The following is a 23,137-nucleotide window of genomic DNA, read 5'->3' as shown; positions in this document are numbered from 1 at the left end:
GGTTTTTCCAGGGAAAAAATCCCGAATTTGAGAAAAGTAAAGATTGGATTCACTCAGTCTATTGGTACTACTCCGAGACTGAATAAAATTTTCGTCAATTTCCTCATTTTCCGGCAGATTTTTTAGGTGTTCCACAGGAAACCATGAGACGAATTTAACTCATCGCTGCGTTCCTGCACTTTTGGCGATTATGAGTGAACTAAACTCAAATTTGGGTCGTTCTCATTCGCCGTGTTCCCATACTAAGTGTACCATATATAAGACGCTGATAAGACCGGTAGAGGCGAAGTATACAAAAATGGTGTATGGAGGACAGAATAAACCACGAGCTATGGCAACTCTATGGCGAACCCAGTATCCAGAATGTCACTTAAGCTGGAAGGGTACAATGGGCGGGACACGTTGTGAAAATGCCGCAACAATCCCGCAAAAATGGTGTTAGCCTCGAATCCAGCTGGTACAAAACGCAGAAGAGTGCAGCGAGTTAGGTGGTTAGACCAAGTGGAGCAACATCTAGGAAGTATGGGACGCTCGAGAAACTGAAGACAAGCAGCCATGAACCGAGTTTTTTGGTGCAGGTGAAATCCTGAAGGATGCCGGACCAGCAAAAGTAAAGTAAGTAACTCTGCACCACGATCGATGCTTAGTGTATTTTCGTTAACGCTGTGGATGTACGGAAGTCCAGCACTCCAAATTATGCGGACTCAAGTGAAATTCAACAATACGTTCAGACTCATGGCCACGCGAGTCTGGAGCGCGTCAGAGTGGAGTCGATGGCCAAGTGGCAGCATGAATCGGACACGGCGAAGAACGGTAGATGAATAACTCAAGCTAATACTAATTATCTTGACCTGGGTGAACAGAAAGCATGGAGAGGTAAACTTCCAACTGACGCAATTCGGTCAAGGTTGCTTCTGGCAGTATCAACATCGATTCGGACATGCAAGGTCTCCCCTCTGTCGGGAATTGGGACATTTGGGCAAAAAACCGAAGAATGTGGTCTTTGACTGTCCTAGGTTCGAGGCAGTGCAAAGCTTTAAGATTATGAGAAGTCAGCCGAAGTAGTCGCTTTTCCGTGGTCCCGAGCCTTACAGGCGGTACACATGGGTATAAACAGGTTTATAGCATATACAGTGTATCTCAAAATTGATCGTACAGCAGTATTTAAATTTTAGAAAAATGGCTCACAAGTTAAAAAAATACGTCTCTAAATGTTAGGCAGCTGACTCAGCATACATTCATCAATTATTGGCTCAGTATTGGGCATATTTGGTTGAGTTTACAAAAAGTTAGATCAATTAAAGAAAAACGACTATTTCTTGAAAAAAAATGAACATAACTTCTTGAAATTTTGCTTATTTTTAGTCGTAATAAAGATCATTCATGTACTTTTTACTAAAATTCGTCCACTTGGTAAAAAGTTGAAAATCGAGCGATTTACTAAAATAGATCTAAAACCAAGACAAACAATTGAAATGGCCTCAAGTCCATTTTGTAAAAAAACCTTGTAAGGCCATCTTCTCGTGAACTGAAACCTACATTCGCAAACTAAAACACAATCGGGTAGAGGAGAATTTCCCCTACCTGTTCACTCTGTTGGTTTCCATTGGCGGACTTCGGTTCGCGAGAAAATGGCCTTACACGGTTTGTTTACAAAATGGAGTTGAGGACTTTTCAATTGTTGGTCCTGAATTATAGCAATAAATCAATAAACATCTGTTGAATCAGCAGCACGATTTAATTTTTTTTTGTCTATGTATCATGTTTAAAAAAAATATTCTAGGGTGTACGATCAATTTTGAGATACACTGAATATCTCGCTGAGCTGAGTCGATTGATACATGACATTTTACTCCTTAGATCAAAATGTGATACCTTTTCCGTCGATCTTGTTTTCCGTACTGAGTACCAGTGCTACCTACGCCAGGGAGGCAGCTCTCACATCTGGGTCCTACCTATCGACCCATTAACTCATAGAACAGGGACCAACGGCATTACTTCCCTTCCGAAGGAAGGTGTGATCAGAGATTTTATGCCTCAGGAAATCCCGGTGGTGTCGACTAGGATTGAACCCAGCCCCTTCAGAGTGAGAGGTAATCACGTCTATCACTATACCACTGGAGCCACTACAAATGTGATACCTAGTACACACAAAAATATGAATAATTCCGTATAAAGAGACTCGCAAAATTCGGTTTATTCTGCAGATCTTGGTCACCAATTTTATTTTTAAATAATCGCAATTTTAAACGGTAGAGCAGTGTTCAATGCCCGATACAATTGAGTTTTTCAAGCAGTCTCTCACAAACACTAAATGCAACGTCTAAATAGGATTCTGACAGTTCCTACAGCAATTTCTTCAATAAACATCGCCATTTTCTGCATAGGTAATAGGATTAGGATTCTGACAGTTCCTACAGCAATTTCTTCAATAAACATCACCATTTTCTTAGGTAGCCCACGGGCCACGTGTTGGGCACCACTGCTTTACACTTTAACTGTACAATTTAATCGTAATGTTAAGCTTCTGTTGGTAAATCAAACTTGCATTAATTGTAGCTGGCACTCAGTCTTTTCCAGTTCAACCAAAAAAGATGATATATTTTGTTTTGTTTGAATTCAATGCTTTGCTAATCACAAAAATCTCTTTTTCTAAATTTAATCCGAACTGTTTCCGCTTCGGCATTCATATGTTCTGCACACTGCATCCGTTTATTCAGATATGCACGTATTCATCACTTCAGCCAAATTGCCAGAATAATCTCCGGTTGAATCAATTCCAGAGCGAAACGCATGGCTTATGCAAATCCTTGGACACAATCATGCCACCACTGTTTCATTTTTCATTTGCTTCATTTACCGAATGAACTGCTCACTTGAATTTATTATGCATCCTCTTCTGTCACTGAATTTCGTCACTGCACTAGTGCATAATTTCACTGATCATTTTCAACATGCTCCCCGCAGTAATTACACTCTCAATTGAGGCTCATCAGTCAACCTCTTCCCCACGGTGCACAGCTTGGACTCTCCCAAAATATGCTTCCAAGAAATTTGACGGGCCTAATACACTGTTCGAGAAACCCACACAAAGCTTTCTTCACACTCCAATGGGTTGATGAGGAAATGAAGTCGAAGGGAGAAAATTGTCAATTCTTGGAGTGTGATCCTTCGAATGCAATCAGCTCGGGACCGAAAAGTGAAGGGTGGCAACAAAAGAAACCACCAGTCCTATAATTAATAATGGAGAAACGTGAACAAACGGTCGACGACGGGCAATGATGACGAAAGCGAAGGCAGCTTCGACGGCGACTACGACAACGACAGCGGCGACGGCGATAGCGACGACCACGAGGAAAAGCACAAACAAATATGTTCCACTCGAAAGTTTTTTTTTTTTTTTCTTGTATCACTTCAACAATGGGAAGTTGGGGAACGACGTTTTTTTTTTATTTGCAGCGTCTGTGAGGTGAAAAAGTGGGTGGTGTTTCTATGCGTGTAGGTATTGATAGACAGGGATGTGTAGTGCCGGTGGTAGGTGGTGCAGAGTCTGTGTATAGTTGGATCTATGTATGTCTATGTCTATCTGAGTGATTATGTTTGGTTGTGCGCGATGTTTCCCGTTCGACGTTCCGATTTAAACTGGGCCTCGAGCAGCGTATGCCGGTGGAAGTCCTTCAAACACGAGTTCCATGTTTGCATGCTGGGACCGGGCTCTCGGTTTACAAGGAGAAATAAGGACGAGCAATCGGGAATGTTCGGCTCGACAGCTTCGGAGAAATCATATGGCACAGAAGCGTACATTGTGCTCAATGAAAGCTCTGCTCCAATTCGAATGGGAGTAGTAGATGGTGGAGAGAAGGAGCTTTTACTACACAATTGATGGTAATTCGGAGAAGTGGAAGCTTTGTCTGCCAGTGAAAAAGGTTTTCACACGAATGGATTATTGGTAGGGCTTGAAAAAATGATTGAATGGCATGAAACCTGAGCACTAAATGGTGTTATCCAATTCAATCCTTCGCATTACGTAATTCAGCGGCAGGATAACAATCATAATTAATGGATGCATATATGTACCTCTTAATTGCCTAGCACGTTAGCCATCTAATATCCTATATTCTGATGGAAACTTTCATATAAAATACTATACAATAGAACCACTCAGCATTCATTATAGCAAAAAAACCGAAAATGCAGTTCACAACCAACTATTAAACACACGTGTGAAATACTGAGCCACCCCCTATACGCTAAGCTAAGCTTATCGTTCACATGTGTGACAGGGTAAGTTTGTCGTAGCTATGGGTATAGCTATGTTCATACTTTCGTTCCTCGAAAAATACACACACTGCAAATCACACGTCAGTTGCCTGAAGCACCATACGGAAAGCAATGCAGTGGAAGATGGTCAACATTATTATTTAGAGTGCAACAGATGCTGACCAGTATGTCCTATGCATGAAACGAATGTATCACTATTGTACAGCTTTCCGATCGGCTTGAAACCACCTTTCATTGCATTATTTGGATCTGCTTTAAAGCTATTTTCATAAACATTTACTATTGGATCGTGCTAACATAGCTTAACATACACATTTAGAAATACCTAGAATTTAAGCCTGTTCAATATAACCCGAGTTCTCCATTAACATCTTTGTTTGTTCTATGATTAAATACTTACTACAAATCAAGACACTTACCAGGCTCTTCATGTAGCTATTTCGATATCAATTTACCATCCGAACTTTAAAATACCAAACGCTTCTCCTTTAAAGCCACCATCACTGTTATCATAATGACATAACTTCCACCAAAATTTCCACCTGAGCAAACTCCCATGCTAATAGGGAAGTCGTGATATGAAAACAAATCAATTGAATTGAAATTATGCATCATTTCATTCTCTTCTAGATTCCGCTCAAACTCGACAAACGAAAGCACAATGCTCTTCCCTTTCTGTACCATTCCACTCCAGCTCACTTGCAGAGCTCAAAAAAGGTCATCAGGAACGAAAGATCATAGCTGCCACATCCACATCTTCCGCCACCATCACCTAGTTCTAGTGGAACTATTGAAATTACCAACCGAGCGCGAGTTTTCCCAAATGACAAATGATTCCCATTGAAGAGTTTGTCAGACGAGAAAAGAGGAAAGAATAGGAAAGATGGGCAGCACTCAGTGCTCAATAGCAGGACAGCAGTCGATTTTGTGCCAATTTCAACCGGATAACAAACATGAAGGGAGAAGAATGTAGGGGACGATGGGGGGAGACGGCCATGCTTTGGATTAACGAAACAATCAACTCTTGAACATTATAAATGATGTAGAGTTATTTGTTATACTATAGTTGATGCTGTAGAACACATTTTAGCTTGATAACAGGTTACAAGGTTACATTTGTAACTTTTTACTCTGTATTTTTCGTATTCTGTTTACTGTGTACTAGCTGTTTATATTTTTAGCATGATACTCAAGTAATGTGGCTGAGGGACCTCTTTCTCAGGCTTCCCACCCTTTACGGAGATGAATTAGCTTACGGCTTGAAATCTCCTAAATAAAGGAAAAAAACTGGCACTTGAAACGGTCTGTTTACGGAATTTAGAGTTTAAGAGCTATTATATCATGTATCAAGATAATGTAATGTTACTATTAAGGGAAAACAAGTCCACGGTTTGTAATATAATTGGTACGAAGTAGGTTCAACCTAACAAATGAGTTGTTTTAAAATTTACAGATTATTTTCCCTGTTCTTTATTTTCTCTAACATACTTTGAAATACTCGATGATTTGTTTTCATATCTTTAGGAATGAAAGTTTATTTAAGACTCATAACAAACTAAACGGAGTAATCAGAAATTAACCCTTTGTAAGGCGGTCTCAACTATGTGGTAAATATGGGTAAATTTAAGTAAAATTTGCATTATACTAACTCCTATATGGATTATATTTACCCAAATTTGGGTAAGAAATTCACTCATTTTCTAATTTTGTCCGGTTTAGTCCAATCTGGCTAAATTAAGCCTACATTTATGATATCTGTTTTATAAGTGAGAGTGGCGGGAGTGAGAAAGCAGAAGGTCACTCAAAAAAATTGTCACGTTAATTTCACTGGAAAAAAACACGTAACCTTCAGATATTGAAAATAATCGGACAAACACATGACGTTAATAACATCCATTACAAATCATCTAAGTGGTGATGACACAAACAAAATCTAACATGGCATGTGAATTGCTCACGAGTTGCTGCTAGATTTGCAAATTCTATTGGAATTATTGAATTATCTGACAAGTTAGTCGTTTCCTTTTCGGCATGATACATAATTTATTAATAATATGCTTCAATAGATCGTGAAACCGACGAAGTTGACGACTGGGCTTACATAAAGCGCAGCAGTTCGAAATTCAAGGAGAATTTAATTTCAATTAAGGTACGGAGTTTCAGTTTATGTAAACAAAAACAGTTGTTAACTGAAGTCTTTTTTAAAACAGTGATAATCCAACTAGTACCTTCCAAGACGACCAAGCAACAGGTTAACATCGCAAGTGCCGTGTAATCCCAAATAGTAGTACACTGAAACCTCCATTTACGAACCAAAACGGGGGTTCGTAAATCGAATTAGTGCGTAAAAAAAACCTCGTTATTTGGGATTTACTTCGTAAAAAGAAAACTCGTTATTTCGGATTTACTTCGTAAAAAGAAAACTCGTTATTTGGGATTTACTTCGTAAAAAGAGGTTTTTGAAAATATTGTCAAATACCCCATAATATGGGTATTTTTGGAATCGAAGTGACGTTAAGACACTGGAAATCGATATCTGACACCATTTTGAAATCCAATATGGCGGCTTCCGGTATCATAATAACTTCGAAATTCTGTCAAATACCCCACAATATGGGTATTTTCGGAATCGGAGTGACGTGTAGGGACAGGAAATCAATGTTTGACGCCATTTTAAAATCCAATATGGTGGCTTCCGGTTACAGAAAAACTTGGACATTCTGCTAAATACCCCAGAATATGGGTATTTTTGGAATCGAAGTGACGTGTAGGGACCGGAAATCGATATCTGGTGCCATTTTTAAATCCAAGATGGCGGTTTCCGGTAACAGAATAACTTCGAAATTCTGTCAAATACCCCACAATATGGGTATTTTTGGAATCGGAGTGACGTGTAAGAACCGGAAATCGTTGTCTGACGCCATTTTGAAATCCAATATGGCGGCTTCCGGTTACAGAAAAACAGAAAAAAAAAATAATGTTAAATAAACCACAATAAACCACGTTTAGGAACCGGAAATCGATATCTGACGCCATTTTGAAATCCAATATGGCGGCTTCCGGTTACAGGAAAACAGAAAAATACCGTTAAATACACAGCAATATGGATATTTTTGGAATCGGCGTAACCTGTGAGAAACGAGAATCCATGTCTGACACCATTTAGAAATCCAAGATGTTGACATCCGGTTACAGAAACACTGGGAACTGTCAAATACCCCACAATATGGGTTTTTGGAATCGGGGTGACTTATTAGGACTGAAAACCCATGTCTGACGCCATATTGAAATTCAATATGGCGACTTCCGCTTACATATAGACATAAAAATAATGTAAAATAACCTACAATATGGGTATCTTAAGAATCGGGCTGACGTGGTGGTATTTGCCAATTTTTCTGTAACCGGAAGCCACCATCTTGGATTTCAAAATGGCGTCAGACATCGACATCCGGTTTCCCAAAATCACAAAAAAAACTCGTTATTTGGAATTTACTTCGTAAAAAGAAAACTCGTTATTTGGAATTTACTGCGTAAAAAAAACCTCGTTATTTGGGATTTACTTCGTAAAAAGAGGGACGTAAATTGAATACTGCGTAAAAAAGACTTCGTAAACGGAGGTTTCAGTGTTACAGCAATTACCTCCAGGGATACGCTACTACGAGGTGCTATCCTTAACTACAGAAGAAGGAAAAGATATTATTCAAAGGGCTGTGGTGGGCGTGTTATCGGGAGCCATTAGTATTGAAGTATTAAAATAAACAATAAAATAAATCAAAAAATATCTTTGAAATCAAATCTGGTTTGCAGTTACTTTTGTGGTTTTGAAAAACAATTTTAGAACACCTAACAACAATGTGCATGCTACGAAGAAATTTACTAAAATTCAAGAGAAAATATAATAAAATCTATAAAGGTACCATAAACTCTATGTTGCTTTTTAGTGGATTGGGCAAATATCGTTTTGCTTTGAATAATTTTCACTTAGATTTTACTGTAAAATGCCTATACTACCTATTAGAGTTATATGTAGATTGGAATCAATTCTTTTGAAGCGATCTGCATATTTGTTTTTTTCCTTTGGTTTGTTTTTTCCGTCGATCTTGTTTTCCGTGCACCAATGCTACCGACGTGCCAGGAAGGCAGCTCCCATACCTGGACCCTACCTATCGACCCATCAACTCATGAACCGGGGACCAACGGCTTTACTTCCCATCCGAAGGAAGGCGTGATCAGAGATGTTATGCCTCAGAACATCCCGGTGGCGCCGACTGGGATTGAACCCAGGCCTTCTGGGGTGAGAGGTAATCACGCTTACCACTACACCACCGGCGCCGTTAAGCGATCTGCATATGAAAAACGTAAAATTTACGTGAAATGGAAGAGACATCTGGAAGATGGAAAAAAATCTATGTATGTTTTCATGTAACATCTAAGTGGAACATTTTCTTAATGTAGTAAAACGAAACGTGTGTATGTGAAGTGCTCCCCACAAGGCAGAAGTACGGGGCTGTTCCTCACTGAAATTGTTGTAACCGATGGAATATTCCGAGTCAAATCACAACCTTCCTGACAAAAGTTGCCGGAAAACTGCTGCAGTAGTTGCACGTCTTGAGGAAAATCATTGAAACCCAAACTTTTTTTGATTTTGCGTCATTATTTATGGTCATCATAATTTTCTTCGTCAATATTGCAATTGTTTTGCCCATGTACTTGCTTGTGGTATGAAACAATAACGCGTTTTCTGAAGGGCCGTATGCACTTTGAAAAAATCGATCGGAGAGTATTTTTATTTTTTTTAATAATGCGTTTATTTTTCCACGCTCATTTGCCGTAGCTTTGCGGAGCCGATATTCATCGTTTGGGTTACAAAATTACTTAAATTATACGTTAGTAAAGCGGGGCTGATTACTCGCGGCTATCTCGATGTTAGGGGTAACACATTATAACAAACGGATGGCAGGACAGGAATTGAGAACACAAGGTTTTTTCGAGCAATGTGCTCTTGATCTCGACTAAGCGACATACTAATGAAAAGACAAACATGGGGGTACACCGATGGGCAGCTAGCAACACAATCGACGGTGCATTTTCACCTTAAGCGCATTTCATGGAACCTGATATTCTCCAAAATAATCGTCAAGTATTGGTATATTTGACATGAGTATTAAACTTCAAGCAACATATTTAATTGCACGCTGAGTAAGTTCCATAAGACAGTAGGTTTCGTGTTATACTTTTTACAACAGCACAAGTACTCCAAGGCTAGGGGAAGCACTCTAAAGATCAATTTTTCTTTGATTTACCGCGGAAATTTTAAATATTTTTAGTTAAATTTAACTTTAAGCTTAGAGTGGCTATCTTACTCCATCGTCCCCTACCGTCATCTAATTTTCTGCTTGAGCTTCGTTACGAATGCAACGTTCGGTGGGATTGTGAGCATCCAAGAATTGAAATTGAAGCGGTGGTGACATGAGGTAAAAAAAAAACCAAAAAAAGGATAGAAGGCGCTGTATAGCGTTCTTGTTACATAAATATGGGTTAAACATATTTAACTGTTTACAAATTTTGGTTTCGTTCTTTTAACATCGTATTACAGATAGAAACATCGTCGTTGTTCAATACACATCTGCATTCCAAATCCCTGCTGGCCGCTTGTCAGACCAAACGTCATGATTCGATTTCTCCTCCGTTAGAGTAAAGCTTCCGTCTGATTCCGGGTGGATTGTCTGTGCTTTGTTTTCTGGTTTTCTAGGTGGGAAAATCTTACCTTTTTCAGGTAACAGTACGCGCTGATGCGTTTTCCTTGGCGATTGGATTGAATTGATTGCATTCGACTGATTGGAAAACGTGAAGTGATTACCTGAAACAAGAAACAGCAATGATAAAATAATTAACGGTTTTGTAACAATGTACACGGCGAATGAGAACGACTCAAATTTGAGTTTAGTTCACTCATAATCGCCAAAAGTGCAGGAACTCAGCGATGAGTTAATTTGCCTCATGTTTTCCCAGGTTTTTCCAGGATTTTCCAGGGAAAAATTCCCGAATTTGAGAAAAGTAAAGATTGGATTCACTCAGTCTATTGGTACTACTCCGAGACTGAATAAAATTTTCATTTCCGGCAGATTTTTTAGGTTTTCCACAGGAAACCATGGGACAAATTTTACTCATCGCTGAGTTCCTGCACTTTTGGCGATTATGAGTGAACTAAACTCAAATTTGAGTCGTTCTCATTCGCCGTGTATTTTTTTAAACATCGCTTCGTTGAAGAATGAAGAAACTTTCCCTTTGAGACCATTGTGCATTGTGATCTACGATAAAATAAGCAAATTTTAGATTTACCAACAAAAAACATTGAAAATTTGCACGAGGCCACGATTTAAAAAAAACATATTATCCTAGAATACTTTCGCTCTTAAGTGAATATTAATAACCATGAACTTTTTGAAATTTGTTCCGGGTAAACCGGGATTCACTGACCACCCTGATAAACGAGTTTTACCGTGGCTAGCGTTACGCATTTTCTAGCATACATTCTAGTAGAAATTAATTGACTAATCGATCAGAATTTTTGTAACCAAATTAAAAAAAAGTCAAATCATGTGCTTTTTCATCGTTTTTTCATTCTTAATTCAGAGACTTGCTGCACTAGTTGACGTACTGAATTAGCGATGAGTACGACAAATTCACTACCTTAGGTTAAGGAGTTCAGAAGACGACCATTGCAGGCGTTCAGAATCATAAGTGCCAAACTGCGATTCTCTTTATAGATTTTCTCTCCGCATTACTACAGCTAGTGAAAAAAAAATCCGAAATTGTTCCAGTACAGGATATGTTAGCTAGCAAATGTACCGAAAAATGTTAAACCGAGAACTGATCATCTATTTTATTATTTTTAAAATATTTTTTTTTATTCTTCGGTAAGAAAAGATCCAGAAGAGGCCTAGTGAATGCCAAAAATCTTAGCACGTAGGTAAATCATTCAGCTTTACTGCCCGGAAAAAAATAAAATTGGTTTTTCCCACACTCGGGTGCGATAAATAATCTTTTACGCCATTCCATTCCAATCCTGCAGCGAAAAAAAAAAAGACGACGCTTTATATCACACCTTCTTGATGTGAAACACCAAAGGTTCGTTCTCCTCACGTCGCCTTATAATGCTGTCATTAATTTTTGATGCTCATGTGCCCGTGCCGGAGTTCTACCAAAAACATCTACAAGTGTCTAAAAATATCCCACAGAAGGACCATCTTCTGTGCATCACAAAAAAAAAGTGGAAACAGATTTCCCATAAAAACTCAAACTTCTCAAAACATTGCTCCCCTCCCATCTTCAGGTTCCAGCTACAGTATTCAGTTTCCTTTTCAGAATATTGGTAGTAGATGCATGCTTCTTGTGAGCAACTTTCCGAAAGCTATTCACCATATTGCTGCGGTTCGGAGGAACCATTGAAGCCCATTAGCACCCAGTCGTCAGTTCTCATCATCGCGAGTATGCGTGACATCATGTGGGAAAGACGTCAAACATTTTGTAGCGGAAAGGGATGTTCATACGGTCTAATAAATCCATTTCATCTTGATTCTTGACAAAAACGCTTTGCTCTTAAGTGTAAAAAGCAGTTCTCGTACAAAATAATATTTCGAAACTTTTGGAAATGTTGCACAACCCAAAAAGAACCAGTCAACATCCCTTTTATCCGAAACGAACAGCGAAAGGCAACACTTTTCCCACCTTCGAAAATTCTTCGTGAAAAGCGCCACCAACTCGATGGGGAGTAGCGATGAATGATGAAAGAATGCACAACCATCACCTTGCTCCACCGAAGGATAACTTTGCTTCCTGTGAATGACGAAGAAAGCCACTCTGCCAACAGGAAGCTAATCTGTTCTGTGATTAAATAAATATTGTAATCTTTAATAATAACTTTTTTCTTGTTGACTTGGTAGCAGAATGCGCACAAAATGACAAAAGTTAAGTATTTACTCTCGGGACTACGACAGAAAGGTCACCGCACAATCGATTCGATCCGGAACGTTAAAGGCATTCATGCTTGGAGCAACGATGGGGCTCAGGTGATGCGGTTACAAGATATCAGAAGTGACAGAGATTTGGTTGTTTATCCGTGGGATTGAGCGGCTTACCAGTTCCATCGTGTGGAACGAGATGAGTTTTTGGTTAAATTCTAGCGTGGATATCGCAAATTCTAACCGATAGAGGTTATCGAAAACGGGAGAATATTGATCACTTTTCACTTAAAACTAGTTTTTTATGTACGAAAAATGTATGCAAAAATACTACTTTTAAATGTATTCACCTTTCCAATCGTATCGATGAATGTGATAAAGATTCATAAATTGTTGAGATATTGTTAAAAAACTAACACTTCTTCTTGATCCCAATTCCGTCACACAAATTTCTATTCCGTCCAAAAACATTTAAGCGTAATTGGATTCACTTCGGCTTACGGACCCTAGATATAAAAAAATGTTTTTATTTTTTTCAGGATGGTGAACTCTCTACAACTTGAAATTGAAGTTGCCATCGAGTTATAGAACAACAATCCCATAGGCAATCATCATCACCGTTGCCATGACATGACGTTCTTTTTTCTATGCTGCCCATCAACGAAGAAATAACTATTATGCTAGACAGGTCAAATCACCAAAAACAGCAGCATGTGAATTGCTGAAATATTGAAAACTTGAGGGCTGCGGATTGTCAAATCGAAATGGCTAATAAAGGGTGTTACGATCAAAATTTGGTCGTTTTAAACTTGACGCATTCTAAAAAACTGAACACCGCTAATTTTGTAGGTGCGTGCGTTCACAATGGTACCTTTATTTTGATTTTGACATTTGCTCTTCAGTTATCAAAATGGCGTCCAAGCAAGAGGAGCAACGCATCCAAATTTTGCACGCGCAGACTCGCATGCAAGGCAAACTTCAAACAGCTTTCTGGGCAGGAGTTTGATGAAATCTGCAAGTAGTGGATGAAATACGCGTATCTGTTAAAAGATAAGGAATTATAAAGCTGGGTTTAGACAAGGCAAGTCAAATGATCAACTGAGTCAAAATGGGAGTGACCTCGGCGTAGAGGCTAGCATCCATACCTCGCACGACAAAGTGACGAGTTCAAAACTCACCGCCACAAAAGTCACGAATGCCCCAAGAGCGTTAAAGTGACCATAATAAAAAAAAAAAATGGTGTCAGAATTTGTAAAAGCGAGCATTCAACGTCTCTACTCAAAGTTGGAAACAAAGTCGTTGGAATGTTATTCCCTGCATTTGACATTGGTCAAAAAATGCACAATTGAAATCACAGTAAAAGTATTGGAGGACTGCGAGGAAAAAAGGAAGAGAAAGTCACATAACAACAAATTGAGGTCAAGAAACAAAGATTTGAAACACACAACACAGCAGAGGGACCAGATATCTCACAGTTCAGTTTAAAGAGTAGTCGTTCAACCCATCGAAGGTTTTGTGGTAAATCGCTCGACGCAGCAGTTCTCAGAAGAACAATGGGCACTTTTTTTTATTTGTTTTCCGTCGATCCTGTTTTCTGTGCTGAGCACCGCTACCGACGCCAGGAAAGCTAATTGTTATTTCTCACCAAAAAATTGGTGCTAGCGGGTGCACTTTTAGCCCAGTTTTTCTTGCCCTTTTGGCAACCGACCACCCAACTGTTTGCAAAAGAACCAACGCACCCGACCGAGACGTCATCATCGTCGTCGTCATTAGCCATCAGCAGAGATGCCAGATCTACGGAAATCTCCGTAGATCTACGGATTTGCCAATTTTTTGCGGAAATACGGATCCGTAGGCAAAATCTACGGAATTTGGTATAGTTTCTACGGATTTTTGTTTATTCAGTGTACGTCAGTTTACTAGGTTCCTCCCTTCAGAATCCAATTTTACGATCTAGAATATAATCTGATTCTGAAGCGAAAAAAGCATAAAGTAAAATACAACCCTGCAACTTGTCAACTGTTTTCTTTTTGCTTTCCAACGCAACGAAAATACACAACGTGCTACAAGCAGAGCTGGTAAATATCATGATTTTCATGTGACAATGAGAAAACAGGTCCTCTCACTATCACGAGACAAAACTACCTAACATGAGCTTTCTTGTCATTTCCAACGACCAAGCACTCATGAGAATAATTCTCGTGCGGTTTTGACATCAACATTTCTAACTGTTTTAGACGAATTTAGGCTAGCAACAGTATGTAATCGGTAAAATGAATATATTTTTAAGATTTTAGCGGTAACAATAATATTAATAAATGAGCTAGCAATTGCGATGATTACACCACTGTCATGTTCTGTCATGACAAAAATATCGATGAGATTTTCAATAAAATCTCTATCATCGTTTTCTTATCCGATAATAGTGACACAACTATCTCAATAAATATCGCGTGAAATCTTTCATTGAAAATGACATTTGTCAGCCCTGCCTACAAGAACCAATTACCGAGCTGTACCTGGAGTTCCTTAATTTAATTCTACCGATTGTCGATAACATTAACAAGCTTTTTCAAGCAGAAACGCCAGAAATCATATCCATGCACTCTACTTTGACACGAAAAGTAAACCAAATCTTGGGCTATTTCTCACTTTGTTCGCTGCTTCTAATCCGAAAGAGCTTAGATTAGAAAACAAAGATTTCAAACCATTGGGTGAAATATACTTTGGCGTTAAAGTATCAGCTCATCAGCTCCATTGGATAACGTGGTATTCAGGAATCTAACCCTCTTGGAGCCGAAAAAACTTAAACAATCCACTATTGTGGGTCCTCTACTCAGTCATTTCAACAACGTTATTGACAAACAAGACTGGCAGCAAAACGATAATGAGTTCAATGAGCTGCAAGTTTTCGATTTTTAAGACATCGGCGTTACGGATGAAGAAAATGCTGACGATTTTTGGACAACGATTGTTGAGCTACCGAAAGGCGATTCTTGCATTACCGCATTCTTCCGCGGCGGCTGAACGAATATTTGTAACCCAAAACCTCAACAAGACTAAAACACGAAACAGATTATCAAACGAAACGCTGGTTGGAATATTAAGAACAAAGGATTGGCTGAAAACATTTGGAACTTCTAGCTCAATTTAAATCCCAGTAGACATGCGAAGCAAGTTCAACTCTGCAATGTATGTCACCAAATCACAGACAAACGAAGAAGAGGAAGAAGATTTCAGTGATGTTCTGCAAATTTTAAACAAAGCTTGATTTGTTATTGATTGATATGGCTAGTTATCCTAAAATCATTTTAAAACACCTAAGTGAAAAAAAAATGATAAATTACACAAATATATCTCAAACAAACTGTCTGATTCACCAAGTATTTTTATATTTCTTATATGAAGTAATGAAATTGGGTTGTTAGCGGAATGCTTTAAATAAAACAGCAAAAAAGGTTATCTTTCATTTAATTTCACTCAATTAATTTAAATATCCATGACATTTTTATACCTGTGATCTTGACATTTTTACCTAGGGGATGCGTACTTAATGGGGTTAGTTTTTGATGCGTTTTTTAATGGAAATGACACTGATGAAGACTGCAAATTGTAGTTGAAATACGTATCTGTCATGGATACCAAAATTAATAAAGTGGAATTAAATGGAAGATAACATTTTGCTGTTATATTTTTCTTAAAGAAAAGTATACATAGCACTTGTAAAATCAACTTTTGATGTTCAAAACAAGAAATCCGTAGATTTGAATAAGTCTACGGAATTGCATAGAAAAAAATCTGGCATCTCTGGCCATCAGTATATTTTTGTATCAGCTTGCGTGAAGAACGGTCGAAGAAATATAGTTTTGTTTCTGCATGCCGAAACTGAGAGTGAAAGTTTAATCATTTGTAGAAGTCAAACGCAAAGTGAATAAGGCTGTTCACGAGACAGCTGCGATCAGCTGACTTTTTTTTGTTTACCAAGAACCCCGAGTAACACAAATTCATAGAATTATGTTGAGTAAACTGCTTTACAACCAAAACTAGTCATATAAAGGTTATATAGACTGTTACAGAACATGTGTGTTGCTTGGGACTTCACAGTAGAACTGGTAGTTTATCCTCTTCTTCTTCTTCTTTCCTTTATTTAACGTCGGTCTCTGCTCCGCAATCTAGTGCCAATCACCGACGGACATCGATTGCCATCGATTGACGGCAATCGAATGTGCAGGAAGGCGGCTTCCACACCTGCGTAGGATATCGCACCCATTCAACACACATGGGCCGGGACCAACGGCTTTACTTCCCTTCCGAAGGAAGACGTGACCAGAGATTTTTATGCCGCAGAAAAATCCCACCGACCCAGTTTATGCTCATATGAATTTCTACTTTATTTATGTTTACATTCAGCACCATTAACACCAGATCGCTCACACACTCTAGATTTCTAGCTGTCAGTTCCACTGAGAAACGTCTCTTGGATCACTTTATTATTTCAAAGAACAACCTGTGGTCCTGCTGTTATTGAGTGCTGCTCCGTTCTCTCAATATCACTGTTCGGATGCTCGGATGTTGAATTATTGCTGCTGCCGTTGATGTACGGCTTTGCTGCCGTGCAATTTATTTTGTGCTGCTGCCCACTGATGAGCCCTTGGTGCGACGGTAAAACTTCAACACAACGTAGGGTAAGCGCGTCAACACCTGGACCCATCAACTCATGAACCGGGGACCAACGGTTTTACTTCCCTTGCGAAGGAAGGCGTGATCAGAGATGTTATGCCTCAGAACATCCCGGAGGCGCCAACTGGGATTGAACCCAGGCTGCTGGGGTGAGAGGTAAGGTAAACGGAAAGGGACAACCGAAAAATAGGAAATTCTAGTTCTCAAAGAACTAAAAACAAAGCCGGTATTCTATACAAAAGCGGACAAACGTAAAAATCGGATGACGCAAACAATAGTTCACTTTTTCAAAATCTTAATGGGTATCAAGTAAAAACAAGTCAGGCAGTAATCATTAAAAGAACAAAAAAAAACATGTTAGGCATACTGTGACAACTCTTAAGGTATTAGTACACGAGACAAATATTTGTCTTAATTTGACAGATACATTAAATGGATACATTTACACCATTAACTGTGGGTTTAAATCGGGTAGCGGTGAGTTTTGACAAAAAAAATTTACCAAACCATTGAGTTCGAAGTTTTTAGGTTCTGGTCTAGATTTAGTATTCAGCTGCAGGACAAATCAGCTGAAGTCACTGTTAGAATCAACAAAAGATTCAATAAATGTCTTAGGAAAAGCCAGTGTTTACAAAATATCTTGTGCAGTATGTAATGGTACATTGGGCGAACGAAAAGGACTTTGGAAACAAGGTTTAAGGAACACATCGCAGAGGAAAAAAATGGGTTACAAAGATATGGATAAAGGACTTCAATATGAATTTAAATCCAAGGTTCCAGAAAGGGGCACAATTTGACAGAATTTCAATGTTTTTCTGTAACCGGGAGCCACCATCTTGGATTTGAAAATGGTGTTATTTGGGATGTACTTCGTAAAAAGAGGGATGGTTATTGAATTCTGCGTAAAAAATACTTCCCAAATGGAGGTTTCAGTGTACAATTAAAATTTTTCTAATAGTTTGAGTTTATTTTCTTTTGCAAGGATCAGTTTTTTTTTCTCGACACATTTTTGAACGGCAAATTTGTGGCATCAATTTGTTAATTTTTAGAAAGCGTAAAAGGTTTCATTTCACCATAAAACTTTATGCGTTTGAAAGAACGGACTTGTTATCAGTTTTTTAAAGTCATTTATTTCAAATGTTTACTCTAATAACTTTTTGTGTGATTATCATCTCTGATTTTACAAACCAAATAAAAACATAACTATTTTTTCCGTATCACCATACAAATGTATCGAATTCATTTATGTGGTAAATTAGAATGTTTTTTTTTTCCTTGATTTGTTTTCCGTCGACCCATCAACTCATGAACCGGGTACCAACGGCTTTAATTCCCTTCCGAAGGAAGACGTGATCAGAGATGTTATGCCTCAGAACATCCCAGCAGCGCCGACTTAGATTGAACCCAGGCCTGTTGGGGTGAGAGATAATCATGCTAACCACAACACCACTGGCGCCTCTACTTAGAATGTCGCTCACATGTATTAAAAACATCACTGTAATGTTTTAAATATGTCGATAAAACATTACAGATACGTCAGTCAACATCTTTTGCAACTTGTATCATCAAAATATTATGTTACCTGCAACTGATTTGCAACACCTTTTGCGCTTTTTAAGGTACAATCAAGTTTTATATGCGATGCGTTGTCCATATTGAAGGGTATATAATTTAACCTTGTCAGTCCATATTTAAAGGTATATAATTTTATCTTGTCAGTCCTAAGTGATACTAGATACTTGTCAGTCCTAAGTGATACGGAATACTTTTTAGATCTTCTGGACGATGTTTTGATGCTATTTACAGAGGACAATTTCAACTTCCAACGGAATAATGTCACAATTCACGTGAGAAAGGAGTCGAAAATATGATTTTGCAAAAAATTTTATTGCAAAATATCCAGCTTTTAAATTGAGTGGCATGTTACACTGATCTGAATTCTATTGTTGGCGGATCCTGAAAAGATGAGTGTAAAGTAGTAGACTAGAAGAATGCAAAATTTGAAATTTTCGCTCCACAATACTTAAACGATTCCAAATCGGATCCTGACTAACCTGTCCAAATTTGAGCCCATTTGGTGAGAAACTGAGATGGCACAAACCATTTGAAGTTTGTATGAAAATTACTATGGTAAAACCAAGATTTTTGATCATGTCTTTCTAATAATTCACCATATCGTTCTGCTTCAAAAGCTTTCAACTGAACTTGTAGGAAAGTTTTCCTGCTACAACTTTGCTGAAGATCACTTTTTGATTAAATTTAAAGGATCGAAAGTTATCAATGTTTCAATGCGCTGATGTCTTATGATCATGCTCAATAAACTGCTCAGCAGGCAACATTGCTGTTTCTGGGGCGTGGAATAGGATACAAAAATCATGGCTACTATGTCATACTACAAAATACAGTGTTGCCTACAGATCAGCTGCTTGATCATGTCATAAGTTAACCAATCTCTAAAAGAATTAATAACTTTTTCCTGTCTCGTTTTACATAGAAACGTTTATACAAATTCCCTAAGACATTTATTGAATCTTTTGTTTATCCTAACAGTGACTTCAGCTGATTTGTCCTGCTGCTGAATACTAAATCCAGGCCAAAAATTCTAGAATTCGAAATCATTGGTTTGGTAATGTTTTTGTCGAAATTCACCGCTACCCGTTTTAAAACCTCAGTTACTAGTGTACGAGTTGTAGAAGAACGCCTAAAATGATCCCTTGTTCTTTTATCGACTACTGTTTGAATTGTTTTTCCTTGATATCCATTGAGCTCCCTTTGATTTGCCTGTATCGATAAAAGGAAGAGTTTGCATCCTATGAAGCATGTGGTGAAAAGCGGCCATTTTGTGTTGATGGGAATGGTTTGAAGTGCTTGGTAGTACTCTCTTTGTATTTGTTGCTTTCCTATAGATTTCGAAGTTGGTGGATCTTGTAAAATTTATCAAAAAATTACTGCACGGAAATTGTATCTCTGATCTAAATGACGTCTGAGCCAAAGTTGTAGAGGAAAAAAATGTTTTTGAGGGAAAAAATATTCAAACAAAGTTTATTTAAAAATTTATTTTTAGAAAAAAATAAAATATGAACATAAGAATCGCAAATATCTTAAAAAATGCTTGCCCGATTTTCGAAATAAAATTTAAAAAAACCTTATCCAAAGGCAAACTTTGTGAATGTTTAAAACCTATGACACTTTTACTCCTTTTCCGAGCAGGAGTAAATAACGTATGACCTGATACCAAAATTTGGTGTTGATCAGCCTGACATTGAAAGTAAAATACCAAAACTGGCATGCAAAATACTTTTAATACCAAAAATTTATATTTGGATTATAAAAAAATACCTGTATTGTATTATATTGGTGCATTTGCATAATTTGGTATTGGAATGGTATTGTAAGAATATTTTTTTTTGGTATTATTATTTGGTATGATAATCCAAACTAATTTAAGGTATCGAGATATTCGTTTCTGATCGGGTAATTAGTAGTAAAGATAATTAATTGGTCAAGTGTCTACAATAATCAATACATACAGTGTATCTCAAAACTGATCGTACAGCTGTACTTAGAAAAACAGCTCTAAAAGCACAAGTTAAAAAAAATATGTCTCAGAGTTTTTGGCAGTTGACTCAGCACACGTTTATTAATTATTGGCTCAGTATTGGGCATATTTGGTTGAGTTTGCAAAAAGTTAGAGCAATTTAAGAAAAACACCTTTGCCCGCCCCATTTTACCTTAATATTAAATTAATGAAATTTCTTGAAATTCTGCTCATTTTTAATCGTAATAAAGAACATTCATATGCCACTAACTTTACTAAAATTCGTCCACTAGGTGAAAAGTTGAAAATCGAGCCTTTTACTAAAATAAATCTAACTTCATGCAAGTTCTTTCAATAAAGACTAAAACTATAGCAATAAATCAAGAAACATCTTTTCAACCACCAGCTACGATGTAAAAAATGTTTCACCATGTTTCAAACAAATTCCCTCTAGGGTGTACGATCCATTTTGAGATGCACTGTATGCCTTGGGTTTGTAATTTCAATGGAACATAAGATCGAAAAATGACCATGCGGTTATAGGATTTTCCCGCAGTGTTTATGTCTAATCAAGTTGTATAACACCTTAAAATTATGTTATTCACCTTTAACTTCCAACACAATTTTGTCGTAGAAATCCACTTTGTAAGCTTCATGCAAAGCGCGTCTTGGATAAAAAATTGATTACAAAGTTCACGACACTCATTCACTGCATTCAACCCCGCTTGTTCGGAATCTCGATTTTGTTTTTATGTGAGCCCTTTTTCTTCCATTTACAACCCTCCGGATGGTCATTTCGGCTTCTGCAGTCGCTTCAATGGCCGGCGTAAAACGAAAAGGATGAGTATCGCACTCTTGAAAAGCTCAAGGAATGCATACACCTTTTGGCTATACTCCTTTAGGTACCAACACACATACCCACAATGTTCTTGGTAAGGTGAGCAAAAATATTCACTTTTATGGTAAGAAACGTACAATCCAGTTCTATTTTTAGAATAAAGACTGAATGAATAAAAAGTAACCAAACATCGAGTACGAGAACCAGCCACGAATGAAATGTTAGTTCAGAGCGGAACTTTTTGTGGATCACTTGTTTTGCCCTTGTTTCAGGATTATTATGGGGAGATTTGCGAATACGCATCGTTTCGTTGGCATTGAGGGAGTAGTGGCGAGAGTTGGGGAAAATGCGCTTAGTTTTTTTTAGAATCACTTAAAAATATGTTGCTCAAAATTGTTGCTGTCAACTTGTTCTGAAGCTAAAAAATACATTATACTTACGTACATTTATTACGCTTAGCGATGCCCGTCGTTCTCTATATTCCTTTGTACAAAAAAAAACCGAGTGCTTTTTGTCGGAACAAAAACGAATGCATGTTGAAGATACTCGAGTTCACAGGGATCTTTTCTTCCCGCGACATATTCTTTGTGACATCGGTGAAAACAAGGAGTGAAGTGCGAATAAAGGGCTGCCAAGATAAGACAGAGTCGTAAATAAGACGATGCTAAAATACGGATGGCAATAAAATCGAGAAAATATGCATGAGCTTTCATGGGACAATTGCTGTTTCTGTCGTTCTTGCTTTTGGTTGCTTTCATTTATATACCAATAGGAGACATGTTTTCTAACAAAACAGTTCATTCTACATTAAGATCTTAAACATGATGTGCTAGTTTCACGGCTAGGAAATTAACGCTTTTATTTTGATGTTTGTTTTTTTCATACACAAAGTCGACAAATAGATACACCAATCTTGCTCGTATTGTGTACACCCCTCGTGAAAATTACTAATTTGTATAACTTACGATATAGCCGTGCTCAGTTCACTTACTTTTTTGAGGCAGTAGGTTGCACCTATGTATCCATCACGCTATCGGCAATTTGTCTACTCAAAACAAGCTATAGTATTTACACTTTGTTCATTGCCTGCAGCTTAGTGGTTGTTTTGTTTTTCGTCACCGTTGGAAGCAAAATTGATAGTATAAAATAAGAAAACTCTTTGTTTCGACTGAAGGAAATTGATGTGCATGGCTCACCTGGGCCGAGATTGCTAATTTCATCAAGATGATGAAAGCAGCATATCAGATATCAGAGGAGAAACCTGTTTTGATTCAGTGACAACACATTTTCCGTTATGCGAATGGAAAGGCAGCGATGGTTTGTATGTTGCCTGCGGGAGGCAACATTTGATACGTGCGATTATACGATTTGCACCTGAACAGAACAGATTGTGATCTACCGTTGGTGCTGGGAAAGTATGGAAACGTTAAGCGTCTCGTACGCGAGAAAGTTATTGTAGAGCTGGGATGCGACATACAAACCAGTGTACGAGGTGTGTATATGGACGTACAAATGGAAATCCCCCTCGCTTGATTTCCTCAATAGGAAGGGGAAAATTTGCTATGTCAGGATCCAGAACTTTTTTTTTGGGCTGATTCGTCTCTTAAAAAGGACAAAGAACAAGTGTTTCTTTTGCCAGATGGAGGGGCAGCGTATTAATTTCTGCCCCAGACGAAAGACTCTGAAACAATTTGAAAAGCGACAACAAGACAAAAAGCATTGATTAAGGTTTTGTGGTTTCACTAATGGTTTGTTATTTGTATGGGGAAGTATACATTTCTAGAATGAGTGAATAACTTTGGTCCTAGTATGCCAAACGCTGCAAAAAAAATA

General features: G+C 38.0%; 1 protein-coding gene across 3 annotated transcripts in view; it reads right to left on the bottom strand.

Annotated features, from left to right (window-relative positions):
* LOC135707757 (pleckstrin homology domain-containing family G member 5) overlaps window positions 1-23,137 on the bottom strand; it is a 376,532-nt gene that overhangs the window by 291,958 nt on the left and 61,437 nt on the right. Inside the window, exon 1 of one of the 3 annotated variants that reach the window (XM_065229639.1) lies at window positions 2,861-4,097. The exons of the other annotated variants lie outside the window; for them this stretch is intronic. The gene's annotated coding sequence lies outside the window, so the exon portion shown is untranslated. Of the gene's footprint in view, window positions 1-2,860; window positions 4,098-23,137 lie in introns of those variants that run through there. 3 annotated transcript variants of the gene reach the window in all.

This window comes from Ochlerotatus camptorhynchus, unplaced genomic scaffold, assembly GCF_037179485.1.
Source record: "Ochlerotatus camptorhynchus isolate MF236.1 unplaced genomic scaffold, CSIRO-AGI_Acam_v1.1 ptg000317l, whole genome shotgun sequence".
NCBI classification, from domain to species: domain Eukaryota; kingdom Metazoa; phylum Arthropoda; class Insecta; order Diptera; family Culicidae; genus Ochlerotatus; species Ochlerotatus camptorhynchus.
This window is presented reverse-complemented; position numbering and strand designations above follow the sequence as displayed.